The following is a 14,167-nucleotide window of genomic DNA, read 5'->3' on the forward strand; positions in this document are numbered from 1 at the left end:
CTCGGGATTTTCCCCGTGCCGGACGGCCGACTGCTTTGCGGCTGGAGCCGCGTTGAGGCGGGCGGCTCCGCTGCGGCTCCCTCGCCCCGTCGTTAGGGTGGGGGGGGGGGGGCGCGGTGTCGGGCGTCTTTGAAGGGAACGGGTTCTTTTTGTTTTTAAGGTGGTCTGAGGGGTAAGGCACCACGGAGGTGGCTTTTCACTGTTACATTACAGGATAAACATTTTAAATTTCATTTTTATCAGCCTAGATTAAACAAACAAAATTGTTGTTTACAACCCCAGTGCCAGAAAACTCCACTACTTAAACCAAGACCTCATTTCAAGCCGTAAGTGGATTTATTTTTTTTTTAATTATTTTCCCAAGCCTGCTTTTCCCTCCAGCATCCCAGTGCTGAAGGGAGGCAGCTCTGCCCCCATCCCCCAGCTAGGAGGGCTGTCCTCAGCCATGCCTGGAGTTCAGCTTTAGCCTGAGTTGTCCAAGCAGCCCATAGAAAAGATGAGGGCGAGTTTGCCAATGGATTTGGAGCAGTAAATGCAGGAACACTGGTGGTGTGGGGCTGGGTGGGGCATAGGCTGATTCACAGGAGCTGGGTGGTTTCCAGCACTGACAGCCACATTCGCCTCCAGGAACATTCCAAAAATCAACCCCCAGTGCTCCAAGAGCTGCCTTGGCCTCCTAATTAATTGCAGAGTTATTTGATGTTTAATGAATGGCAGGGCTGCATCCAGTTGGCACTCTAACTCCTCAGGCACTGATATTGGGCTCCCTTTTGGAATTTCATCTGATTAAAACTCAGCTTTTCCAAAAAAACCCCACTTCCTGTTCCTGCCTGTTATAATCCATGCGTGGATTAAATGGGAAAATAATCAAAGAATGGCAGGAATATTTTATAAAAGATTTATAAAGGCACTGAACAAAACTCCAGACAGAGCTCACAGGAGCATCTCTGTCCTGACACCACCAGCAAAGCAGGGGGAAGCTGGAGGGGCAAAGGGAAGACTGGAAAACAATAAGAAATTTACAACTCCACCTTCCCAGGAACTGTAGTGAACAAGTCTGGCCTGACCCCAGCCCAGGGTGGGGATCTCTGCTGCTTTCCTACCAGTGCCCTCCAAAGCACTGCCACCCAAAGCTGTGTAAGCTACCAGGAGTGCCACTCAGCCCTCCTGCCAGAAACAGGCACCCCTGTGCCCCCAGGGAATGTCAAAAACATGGAGAAAACCAGCAGGGAGGCTCCCCATGGAAGAGGGGTAGGATTTGGGCTGCGTTGTGTGGCGGGGACACCAGCAGCTCTGTGACCCTTTCCATAAGCCCACACCAAGTGCCACCTCTGTCACTGGACAGCTGTGACAGGAGGTGGGAACAGCTGCATTCCCCATGCTCCCTGGCAGTTTCCCATCTCTATTTTCTGCAGGGATGTAAAGACAAGTCCTGCCACCCCTTTCCCTGAATTAAACAGACTGAGTGCAAAGGGCACAAGTCCCTCAGATTTTTGGGCAGGTGAGGAGCACAGGGATACTGCAGGGACCAAGGAGCTGTTAACCAGTGTTCCCTCAGCACAGATCTCCCCTCTCCCCTACCTTTCCCAACTCAGTGGGACAATCACAAACCTCTAGCACAGTCGGCAACCAAGAGGTGCCTGCAGGGAGGAAATGGGCCACTGAATAACTGAATCAATATGATTCCAACAAAAGCCGTTTATTGTTTACATTACATGGCAGATATAGATTCTAGGTCTACTGTCCATGTGGGCACGCATCTCTGGGTTGGCTAAGCTGCTTCTTCATGAGGCAAGTACACATCCTTCAGGACATCCAATTGGTCAAGTGTCTATCATCACGTTGTGCTTCCCCTACCTAGGGTTTACATTTTTTGCAAACAGTTTCTCAGGCTCTCTTCTTATTTTTGATCCTGTTGTTTTCTCAGTAACCTTGATGAATTCCTGAGAGCTCTAACAACAAAACTGCAGGTGGTTTGATAATATTACTCACAACCAATTTGGCTGGTGTATCAGAATGGCCTCTTATACAGCTACGTTGCTACAGGCGCCCTCACTCAGCAGCTCCAGTTCCACCGGAAAAACAAGGAAAAGCAAGAAGGCAGATTGGGAAAGGCTTGTTTTGGAAAGCAGGGTGTGAGCACTGACCCTGCTCCATCAGAGGTGAGGGTGAGGGGCAACCAGCTGAGAGGCTGGGGCTGAATTTTAGATATTTATCTGTACAGAAAAATATAAAATATCTAAGATAATGATTTCTTCCTCAACCTGAAAATGCGGTAACCCCACCAAAAAGCTGCCCAGGTGAGGAGGAGCAGGATGGAGGAGACTTTATCCTGTACCTTGATGCACTGGGATGGATTTGCTCCCGGAAATCCATCCCTGTGACAAACACCAGGCTCTGGGAAACAGCACTGTGGCTGCTTCTTAATTAATTACTGCTGATGAGGGGCTGGGTGACAGTGACAGGAGGTGCTTAGGGCTCTGCCAGCCCCAGATCCAGGCAGGGAAGGGCAGGGCCAGCTGCCCATCTCTCACAGGCTCCATTCCCAACGGGAAAATCCCACTGTTCATTACAGATGATGCTGCAGCTCCTGGGTTTGTATCCTGCTACTACCAAATTCCCTCTTCCCAAAAGAAGATTCTTTCCCATGGGATCTGCTCATGAATGGCAAAATCTGTCACCTCTCCAGAGAGCAGCAGGAGCACTTGAACTCTCCATGACCTGCTAATAAATCCCCTCAGCACTGGGTGAGCTGGGATGAGTAAATGGAAGAGAAGAATTTCTACTTTAACTAGAAGGGAGTTGTTTTTATCTACCTGCATGTCCTGAGCAGTTGCTGAAGGATAATTCCTGCTGCTGAGGGATAATTCCTGCTGCTCCAGCACGATGCCTGCACAATGTGCCGGGAGTGCTGGAATTGAGTTAGCAGGACCATCAGAGCAATTGGAGTGTGTTTGGCCAGTTATTAACTTATAAATCCAGCCTTCACTCTGGAGCCAGAGCTAATGGATCTGTCTGCAGCTCTCCCCTGGCCTCAGCTGCCTGGGGATGTTAATTATTGCCTTTGCTGTCGATTCACAGCAGATCCCTGCATGGATCTGCAAAGACAGTGCCTAAATCCATTTTAAATCCCTATTTATTTACAGTTCAGCTGAAATTGCTTGTAGATGTAGAGCAGCAATTTGACAGTGTGATGGAAAACTTGATGAAATAAAAGTGGTCCTGGAAAACCCAGAGAGCTGCAGAAGCTCTCTGGCAATCAAGAGATGGATGCTACAGAGCTCAGGGTATTCACTGTAATAGGGGAATCTCATGAGATCCCACAGAGCATCCCTGCAAGGAGAGGGTGAATGATGCCTAGAATCGCTCCCTGGGAGTGGGATCACTCTTCCCACCACACACATTGTCTTGCACACACACCTATACAAAACTGACTCTTCTGTCCTAAAGCACACTTACTCCATGGAGAGAGATTTTGGCTTTACAGCATCTTTTTATGCACTCCAGAACTCCTCCCCCTGCCGTGATCGCCCCATGAGTGAAGAGACCCGGCCAGGATGGAGAGCAACGTGTCCTCTGGGAACTGTTCTGACCCTCAGATGTCCTTCCAGTCCACCCTCTACGCCACTACCTACACCCTCATCTTTATCCCGGGGCTCCTGGCCAACAGCACTGCCCTGTGGGTCCTGTGCCAGTTCCTCAGCAGAAAGAGCAAAGCCGTCATCTTCATGATCAACCTGGCTGTGGCTGACCTGGCCCACGTCCTCTCACTGCCCCTGCAGACCTATTACTACATCAACCACACTTGGCCCTTCAGGAGCTTCCTGTGCCAGGTGTGCTTCTACCTGAAGTACCTCAACGTGTATGCCAGCATCTGCTTCCTCATCTGCATCAGCATCCAGCAGTACCTGTTCCTGCTGCACCCCTTCCGAGCCAAGGGCTGGAAGTGCCACTATGATGTGGCCATCAGTGCCCTGGTCTGGCTCTTGGTGGGGGCTGCCTGCCTGCTCCTCATCATCGTCAGGAGCCCAGCCCTGTCCAACTCCATCAACAGCTGCTTCTCAGACCTGGGTGTGAAGTAGCTCAGCCCGTGGGCCACCATCACGCTGGTGATGGTGGTGGAGCTGTTCGGCTTAGTCATTCCCTTTGGCACCATCACCTGGTGCATGTGGAGGATGTGGCATTCCCTGCAGGAGGGCTCCATGGCGTTGCAGGACTCCAGTGAGAAGCAGAAGGCCCTGAGGATGGTCCTCATGTGTGCCGCCATCTTCTTCATCTGCTTGACCCCCTACCACATCAACTTCCCCTTCTTCATTATGGTGATTGAGAACGTCATCCGGGACTGCGCCATGCACTGGAGCACACTGTGCTTCCACCCCATCTCCCTGTGCCTGGCCAGCCTCAACTGCTGCCTGGACCCCATCCTCTACTACTTCATGACCTCTGAGTTCCAGGCACAGCTGCTGCACCACGGCTGCATGGCCCTGAGAGCCTGGCTTCCGCCCCACTAGAGCAGCGCCTCTGGCATCGACACCACCCATGATATCCATGTCAGGAAGAGGAATCTCCCTCGCCTCAAGTTGTGGTCTCTTCCCAAGTTCTTCAGCCAAGTAAACAGCATGGAGATCCCCCCTCTTCCACTCAATGAGCTGCTACTGGAATTCATCTTGTGAGTGTCAGCCAGCCCTGTCCATGCAGGGGCTTCTCAGAGCTGCAGTGAGGACTGCTCTACTCTTCAAATCTGTCTGGAATTGTCCTTGTGTTCCGCAGATGCCAGGACCTGATCCATAAGGACGCTGTGATGCCAAAAGATTTGCTGGTTGTGTTGTAGCTGCTGGGGACCATTGTCTTCCATCCCCTCAAAAGCCACTGTTGATGCCAAAGCTTCCCCTGTGCTGAACTGCACTGGGTTCAGGTGCCTCATTTCAGGTGTTTCAGTGCTTCTGCATATTTGCCATTTTTGGGAATCCTTATGAACCCTGAGCTGTGAGAGGCTCAGCCTTGGCACAGCTCTGGGGCTTTCAGCCCTGATCCTGGGTACCTACAGCCACCATCACCTGGAGCATCCACCATGCTTACACGGGGCTCTGGATCAGGACAGTTCATTATCTCCACATAAACTGAACCTTTTTCCACTACAAAAATCCATCACCTGGGTCCAATCCAGCCTAATCTGGACTGCAAGACTATAACCAAGCAAAGGGTATTAACCTATATCACATCAGAGTTATAAGGAAGGGTTCAAATTAACTGGGCTCAGCTCACGCTACTGGAAAGGGCACCCAGAGCCAAGCAGAAGGATCCACCTGGCTCCTGTTTCAGGCACAGGAAATACAGCAGAAAAATCCTTTGCTGGGTCAGACACCCTGGATAGCAAGGATTTTTCTGGGTTTTCTATAAATCAGTCCCTGAAGAAACATCCTTTTCCAATACAAACTGGTGCTTCCTGCTCTTCCAGTGCCTGCCAGCCTCCTGTTTTATCAGTCATAGGATCATCATAGAACGGTTTGGGTTGGAAAGGACCTTAAAGCTCATCCCACCCCTGCATGGACAGGGACACCTTCCCCTATCCCAGGTTGCTCCAAGCCCCATCCAACCTGGCCTCAGACACTTCCAGGGATCCAGGGGCAGCCACAGCTGCTCTGAGCAACCTGTGCCAGGGCCTTCCCACCCTCACAGGGAACAATTCCTTCTCAAGATCCTATCTAAACCTACACTTACATATCCCTAAAATTATGCGGCACTTGGGAGTATCCAAGTTGTCCCTTGCATGATACTTTTTAGGGCCCCACTGGGAGGGAGGGGAGCTGCTTTTTTCCTTGCTAAAAATACCTTTATCCTCCTTCCATATCACCATGCTCCCAGTCCAGCCCCAAAGTGACTTTGCATCTGGAAAACCACTCAGCCTCTGTGGAGCCCTCACAATCGAGCCTCTCCTGATTTTTGGCACCACTGCTGGCAAGGAGCAGCTTCTCCACCCACCCACCTCGTGCTGGAGAGGGGAAGTGCTGTCCCTGGCAAAGGAACAAACACCAACAACTCCAATCCTAAGCACAACTCCAACACACTGAAAGAGAATTTTGCTGCTTCAAACCCAGGCGAGCCAGGGAGTGGTTCTCCAAGCCAGGGAGCTGTTTTCCAAGCCAGGGAGCCGTTTTCAAGACAGCCATGATTTCATCAGACCCCAATCCAATTTTTTTGATTCATGTGTTCAGTCAGCAACACCCTGCAAAAGCCCAAGTTTGGGGTGTGGTGGGACAGCACCGTGTGACAGCCCCAGGTGTGTCCACCACCCCTCCCATGCTCCAGGGTCCTGTTCAGGGCACAGGGGAGAGGATTTGGGAATTCTGTGTGGATGCCATGGCAGTGTCCAGCACTAAGAGGGTGCTCAGCATTCCAAGGAATAGCCAAAGCCTCATCCCTGCACAGCCAGCACATCCTTCCCGGCAGATGCTGCCATGCCATCACCCAGCCCTGTTCCTTTTACAGGGAATTTTTGGTTTTTAAAGAGAATTCCCTGCTTCAGGTACACAGGGCAAGGAAATCCAGCAGTTTTTAGCCCTCAACCTGGTGCCAGCAGTATGGCTGCATCCCTGGCTCCACATGAGCCCTGTTGATGCTAGGAGCTGCATCCGTGGACCTGCATCTGCTTCCCCTTTCCAGACATGCTCCTTTCCCCTGGGACAGCCCTAGCTGTGTGGAGAGCAGACAGACAACCTCTTCCCAGAAATTATTTCTATTAAAGATAGGCAGTGCAGATCAGAAAGACCTCAGCTGGTTCTCTCTGAGGAGCTCCTACAAGGTCATGAAGCACAAGCTTAGATAAACTGAGAACTTTCAATTCTTATAAGATACAAAGTAAAGAAAAAATATATAATCAATACAAGAGAAAAGTACAATTTTAAAATTTTACTCGATGCTGTAAAATAATTGCTTTGTGATTTGATGCTGTTGTGGTTTGAAAGCCAAACGAGTGAGAGGCTCCAAGTCAGAGATACAATTTAATAAGAAGAAAGGTAAAAAGGTAAAAATAAAATAAAATAAAATAAATGCAATAATACAAAGGACCACTGACAGAGTCAGAATACAACCTGAGCAGGATGGTGGAAACAGTTCAGATGACGTGGTTTTCCTGAAGCAGTGATTCTGTAGAAAGGTCTGGTAGCTCTGGTCCTCTGGGAATCCAGTGGATAAGGGCTTTTTGCACTGTTCCAAATACCAGCTTATATCTAGGTGAGAATGCTTGGCTCCTCCCCCTGGGCAGAGCATCTCACAATGGGATGAGGAGTTGTGAAGTGGGTCCTTGATGGCCCATTAAACAGAGATAACTCCTGGAGGGAGTTACCTGTGAGTCACGGGCAAGGCGTTGATGGGCCATTAGCAGAAGACAGCCCTACACTAGAGCTCTGCCCCACTTGGTTTTAACAGTTCATGAAGATGGTGATAGAATACTTTGTGTACATCCTACACTACAACCCAGGACATAATCCACCCCTTATTCTATTACCATCTACATTATATTCAAATTAATACATTCTTACAAAGATATGCATGCACAAAGAGAATAAAACGTTACACACTCTTCTTACTTTAAGTCTCTCTGTGGTACACAATGGGTTTCCCTATCTTTCTGCATTATCTACTAAGTGTGACTGGGTCTTTGAGCAAAGACAATTCCACGGATGGGCCCGCTTTTTCCTGAGGCGGTATTAATCTAAACAGTCTTCTCTAAAATGCCTTTTATATGTACTGCAGGGACTTTATCTTCATTCACTGAGTGCAAGGGTTCAGACTGGGCAGGACCACCTCGATTGATAGACCCTCGGGTGTTGACCAACTAGGTAGCTTTGGCTAAGTTCATTTCTTAATTTTTGAAGGTCCCTCCGTCAAGTGCCTTCAAGGCAGTCTTTAATAGTCCATTGCACCGTTCAACTTTTCCGGCAGCTGGTGCGTGATAAGGAATGTGATATATCCATTCAATACCATGTTCTCTAGCCCAGGTGTTTATAAGGCTGTTTTTGAAATGGGTCCCATTGTCCAACTCAATTCTCTCAGGGGTGCCGTGTCTCCACAGGACTTGTTTTTCCAGGCCCAGGATGGTGTTCCGGGCAGTGGCATGAGACACAGGGTAGGTTTCTAGCTATTCACTGGTGGCTTCCACCATGGTCAGCACGTAGCGCTTTCCTTGGCGGGTTTGGGGAAGGGTGATGTAGTCAATTTGCCAGGCTTCCCCATACCTGTACTTCAGCCATCGTCCACCATACCACAGAGGCTTTACTTGCTTGGCCTGTTTGATTGCAGTGCAGATTTCACAGTTGTGGATGACCTGTGAGATGCTGTCCATAGTAAGGTCCACTTCTCGGTCATGGGCCCATCGGTATGTTGCATCTTTTCTCTGATGACCTGAGGCATCATGGGCCTAACGAGCTAAGAACAGTTCTCTCTTGTGCTGCCAGTTTAGATCCACCTGTGATACTTTCACCTTGGCAGCTTTGTCCACCTGCTCGTTGTTGCGATGCTTCTCATTAGCCCGGCTCTGGGGTACATGTGCGTCCACGTGTCGAACCTTCACGGTCAGTCTCTCTACTCGGGCAGCAATGTCCTGCCAAATGTCAGCGGCCCAGATGGGTTTTCTTCTGCGCTGCCAGTTGGCCTTTTTCTAGCGATTCAGCCATCCCCACAGAGCATTAGCTACCATTTACAAGTCAGTGTAGAGATAAAGCCTCGGCTATTTTTTTCGTTCAGCAATATTCAAAGCCAGCTGGACAGCTTTAAGCTCTGCAACCTGACTCGACCCACCTTGTCCCTCGGTAGCCTGTGCAACTTGTCGTGTGGGGCTCCAAACTGCAGCTTTCCATTTCTAGTTAGCACCTACAATTCGGCACAAGCCATCAGTGAAAAGAGCGTATTGTTTTTCAGTTTCCAATAGCTCATTATATGGTGGGGCTTCCTCGGCATGCGTTACTTGCTTTTCTTCTTCTTCAGACGATAATCCAAAAGTCTCACTTTCTGGCCAGTTTGTTATAACTTCCAGAATCCCAGGGCGATTTGGGTTTCCAATACGGGCGCGCTGTGTGATGAGAGCAATCCATTTGCTCCATGTGGTATCAGTGGCGTGATGCGTGGAAGGAACCTTTCCCTTTAACATCCACCCCAGCACTGGTAATCGGGGTGCCAGAAGCAGCTTTGTTTCAGTGCCAATCACTTCTGAGGCAGCTTGAACTCCTTTATAGGCAGCCAAGATCTCCTTCTCAGTGGGAGTGTAGTTGGCTTCGGAGCCTCTGTAACTTCGGCTCCAGAATCCCAATGGTCGGCCTCGAGTCTCCCCAGGCACTTTCTGCCAAAGGCTCCAGGACAGACTGTTGTTCCCGGCTGCAGAGTAAAGCACATTCTTCACATGTGGTCCCGTCCTGACTGGGCCAAGGGCTACTGCGTGAGCAATCTCTTGTTTGATCTGAACAAAGGCTTGTTGCTGTTCAGGGCCCCAGTGGAAATCGTTCTTCTTGCAGGTAACCAGATAGAGAGGGCTCACAATCTGACTATACTCAGGAATGTGCATCCTCCAGAAGCCTATGGCACCTAGGAAAGCTTGTGTTTCCTTCTTGTTGGTAGGTGGGGACATGGCAGTGATTTTGTTTATTATCTCTGTGGGGATTTGGCGACGTCCATCTTGCCACTTGACTCCCAGGAACTGGATTTCTTGTGCCAGTCCCTTAACCTTACTTTGTTTATTGGCAAAACCAGCTTTCAACAGAATTTGGATAATCTTCTTTCTTTTTTCAAAGACTTCTCCTGGGGTGTTCTTTCATACGATGATGTCGTCGATGTACTGCAGATGTTCTGGAGCTTCACTCTTCTCTAGTGCAGCCTGGATCAGCCCATGGCAGATGGTGGGGCTGTGTTTCTACCCTTGGGGCAGTCGGTTTCAGGTGTACTGCACGTCCTTCTAGGTGAAAGCAAAGTGGGGCCTGCATTGTGCTGCCAAAGGAATGGAGAAGAAGGCATTGGCAATATCAATGATCGCATACCACTTTGCTGCCTTGGACTCCAGCTCGTATTGAAGCTCTAACATGTCTGGCACAGCAGCGCTCAGTGGTGGCGTGACTTCATTCAGAGCACGGTAATCCACCGTCAGTCTCCATTCTCCACTGGACTGATGAGTTGTGAAGTGGGTCCTTGATGGCCCATTAAACAGAGATAACTCCTGGAGGGAGTTACCTGTGAGTCAGGGCAAGGTGTTGATGGGCCATTGGCAGAAGACAGCCCAACACTAGAGCACTGCCCCACTTGGTTTTAACAGTTCATGAAGATGGTGATAGAATAAATATTTTGCGTACATCCTACACTACAACCCAGGACAGATGCCCAGCTCCAAGGTCTCCTGATTTTTGTTGGCCTCAACCACAGCAGGATTGGAAGGTCCAACCAGGGTTTCCCCTGGGGAGAGCAGAACTCAGAGACTGGCACTTGCATGCTGGTAAAGGCACCCTCAATTCCCACCCCACATCCTAGGAATGCTCCTGGAGTGATGGGAAATGTGATGGGGGCTGGTGGCAATGTACACGGAGAATGGCACCAGCAAAACAGGATTTGGGGGTGTTCTGCAAGGTGGTTTTGAAATAAAACCTGCCTCAGTACCCTGCATCCATTCCCTGTCCCAAGCTCAGGCTCTGCCTTCCGATAACCAGGCTGACTGCTGTGGAAATGGCAGTGAAACAGAGAATCCATTACGTGATCGAGTGGGAAAAGCAAAGGAGCCCATCCCCAAGCCCAGGTGCTGCTCAGCCATAAGGGATTGGTGATTCCTGGGACTGGCCTAAATTTTATTGTCTATTAAAGACACCTCCAAACCATCCCCCTCAATTCTCATGGGAGGCAGGGAGGTGCCAGGGTCACACAGGGAAATGCTGGTGGAGTGGAGGCAGAGCCTGGGGACCCCTGGGTGTCACATCACACAATTTTGGGGAGAGGGAGAAGAAATAAAAGAGAGTCTTCTGGTTTGGGTTGAATTAGGGGAGAACCTTCAAGGAATCCCCTAATAACAAAACCTCTACCACCCCTCCCCCAACCCTTGGTTTGGGAAGGAATCTCTCGAACAAAAAGTGGAAAAAAACGGTTTATTAACAAATAAACACCCCCTGACACAAGGGAAAAAAGAAAAGAAAAAGTTCAGGTTACTGTGAGGGGGAGGGTGCAGAGCTTCTTTCACGGGCCCCGGAGACCCTCCTCGGACTCCTCCAGTCAGATCAGCTCCGGGTGCCGGTCCTAAATCTTAAAAAAAAAGGGGGGGGGGGGGGGGGGGGGAAGGGAAGGAAGAAGGGAAAGAAAGGGAAAGAAGAAAAAAAAATGGAAACAGCGAAGATGAGCAGCGTAATAGAGGGAGAAAGCGGCAAGCGGAAAGCGCAGCGAGCTAGCCCAGAGCAGCGTAAAGCCAAGAGAGCGAAAAGGGGGGGGGGCAGCCCGTGCCCGCCTAGCCGACAGGAAAACAAGGACAGCTGTTAGACATAACAAGGGAGTCCACAATATGGGATAGGAAGCACTGTCAACCCAGGACATTGAGCATGGCAGAGGTAGCTGGTGGGAGGTGCTGGGAAAGTTTCACATCGCAGATGCTGCTGAAATTAGGGAAACACCCCAGGACTGACATGAGCTGAGGCAGCACCCTCTGCTGAGGGCTCAGTGAGACCATAGCACCAAGGAGCTGCCTTTCAGCACTAAACTCTAACCCCCACTGCTGCCAGCGCAAAAACATCAGTCCAAAACCCAGCCCTGCACTTCAGGGACAACTCTGCAGAGAAGACCCCACAGTGCTGAAAGCTCTGGCTCCCACATTAACTAAAGCCCATCAAGTCATCAGCAGCTTCAGAATAAAGCTAAAAGCTTTAACCAGCAGGAGCATTAGCTGCTGGAACAGGCACACAGCTGCATTTCTGGGAGATGTAGTCCACAGAGCCTGAGGGGCTGGGCCACCACAGGGTGACAAACCCTGTGCCCTGCAAGGCTGTAAGAGCCATTAATCTCCTGTAAATCACCATAAAATGAGTGTAGAGAGCTACAAACCCTAAGTTGGAATTGCGATAAGAGTAAATCAATGATGCTTTAAAGGAGCAGGTGTAATATAATATTTATATGTATGCTGTTCTCCTGGGAAGATGTGTAAGAAAAATGAATAAATGCAAATTAAAAAGTTGCAAATCTCTGCAGAACTTCTCTGGAAGTGGTTAGCAAAGTCACTTTTTCAAATTAACCAACTGAATCATTGCTCCCTTAACAAGAATTCTTGTTGATGTTCCTTGAGCTGGAGTCCTCTGCTGGATAAGCAGGGAAGTGCTGCTTTTCAAACTCAGAGCGCAGCCAGCTCTGCCCTCTGCCGATGGCCGGGGACCATGATGGCCCAGGAATGTGGCCGTAGGTGACACCACTTCATGGCACGCTTGGAAAAGAAGAGCCCTTGGCTCTTACCCTGGTTTGCTCCATGAGAGCTGTGGGGATCCCCTGAACGAGATAATAATGACCGCAGAGAACTCGCTGCTTTTGGGGGTCCCAAATCTGCCCACAATCAGCTTCGGGGGGACCCTAAAGCCCCCCAAATCACTGGGAGCAGGGACTGCAGCACAGGAGTGCAAACATCCAGGTGAGAGGGAAGGAGCCTTTACCCAGAAAGCTGGGGAAGGAAAATAATTGATGAATCCTCTCATTCCCTCAGGCTCAGCTTTGCACCTGTCACAGAGGGGCTCTGCCAGCAGGTCCCTGTCCCCAGGAGCTGAGGGATCCTAACTCCCACCCCTGGCAGCAGGAACAGCTACTGGGATGACACCAACCTCACAGCGACAGCTCCCAAAACACCCCATGACCATCAGCACCCTTACAAACATCTGTAAAAACCACCAAAAGAGAAGGAAAGTGGGTGATTCCAGGCAGGATCCAGGGCAGGGACACCCCAAAGTGGTGCCACGGGGCCCCACCATGTCCGTCCCACTCCCCACGGCACAGCTGCTCCCCTCCAGTTGCGCTTTTGCTTTGCTCAGCAAGGGAGGGAGCCGCCGTGGGGACCTTTGCAGCCCCACGGGGACACACCAGGGCAGCCTCCGGGCCAGCAAAGGTAGGGCTGGAATTCCTGTCCCGGTTACCTTTGAGTCGGGCTGGGGGGGTTCAATTGGGCTTTTTTTGATTGTTGTGCCGTAGATTTGGTGCGGCTCTGCTGAGAGTGCTGAGAGGGGAGGGGACAGTCCAGGGACAGCCAGAGGGGTCCTGTCTTCACCACAGACCTGGTGTAACTCCCACAGTAAATAGGTAGAAGGGAGGAGATGCATAGTAAGCCCAGCTATAGGTAAGGAGATAATACTTCATTTATTGAAGAGCTCCTGTGTGTGCCCATGGGATGCTCTGAGCATCCAAGTGAGAGGAGGGTGATAGCTGAAGCTAAAACACCCAGCCTTGAAGTTTCAAGCTGTGTTTTCTGCTATCATTGACTGAGCAGCTGAATTTAAGGATTAACCCCAACTCCAGCGATTCTCAGCCCCTGCAAACCCAGCACTACCTGGGATGGGACTCATCTGTAAGGGGTCTTTGAGGCCACACAGCCCCCCCCCCCCCTCCCCGGGATAACTGACCCAATTCTCACTGCTCCACATTTTCCTTGGGTTTGTCTCCCTCTATTTGTCCCATGAATTTTCCCAAGTGGTCTGCTCCTCTCAAGTGGCACCATGCTGATTTTCCATGGGCCAATTTCCATTGGACTGCAAGAACCAGGGAGGAAGGGGACAGGGTTATCACAGCACAGGGACATGGCTGTGCATCCCTGGGGGCTGTGTGCTGATGGTTTGGGGGGATAACTCACAACTTTGGTGCCAGAAACATCTCCCAGGGACACAAGGGTGTGCCAGGAAGGGAGAAGGAGGGCAGGGGATTAGGCTGACACACAGCACTGCTGCTCTGGGTTATTTTCCCTTCTTAACTGGGATAAATATTAACAAAGGAGGGAAAGAGCTTTTGCAAGGATTAAAAGGCAAAAGCAGAGTATTTCTCATGGCATTAAACCAGAGCATTTATTTTTTTTCCCCTTCATATTCTTGGAATTTAGTTAGCAGAGCAAGGAGCAACATCGCTCCAACAGAGAAAGAGATCAATCCCAAATGTCTACCAGGAAACAAAGCAGAGAACCCTC

General features: G+C 50.2%; 1 pseudogene across 1 annotated transcript; it reads left to right on the forward strand.

Moving 5' to 3' along the window:
* The first annotated feature begins 3,557 nt into the window (after window positions 1-3,557).
* Window positions 3,558-4,831, forward strand: LOC310922074 (putative P2Y purinoceptor 10; annotated as a pseudogene). Its single transcript has 2 exons — window positions 3,558-4,669; window positions 4,771-4,831. The product of its transcript is annotated as a putative P2Y purinoceptor 10 (transcript).
* Window positions 4,832-14,167: the final 9,336 nt, after the last annotated feature.

The sequence above is a fragment of the Zosterops lateralis genome (genome assembly GCF_965231275.1).
Source record: "Zosterops lateralis genome assembly, chromosome: W".
In the NCBI taxonomy this organism is placed as follows: Eukaryota; Metazoa; Chordata; class Aves; order Passeriformes; family Zosteropidae; genus Zosterops; species Zosterops lateralis.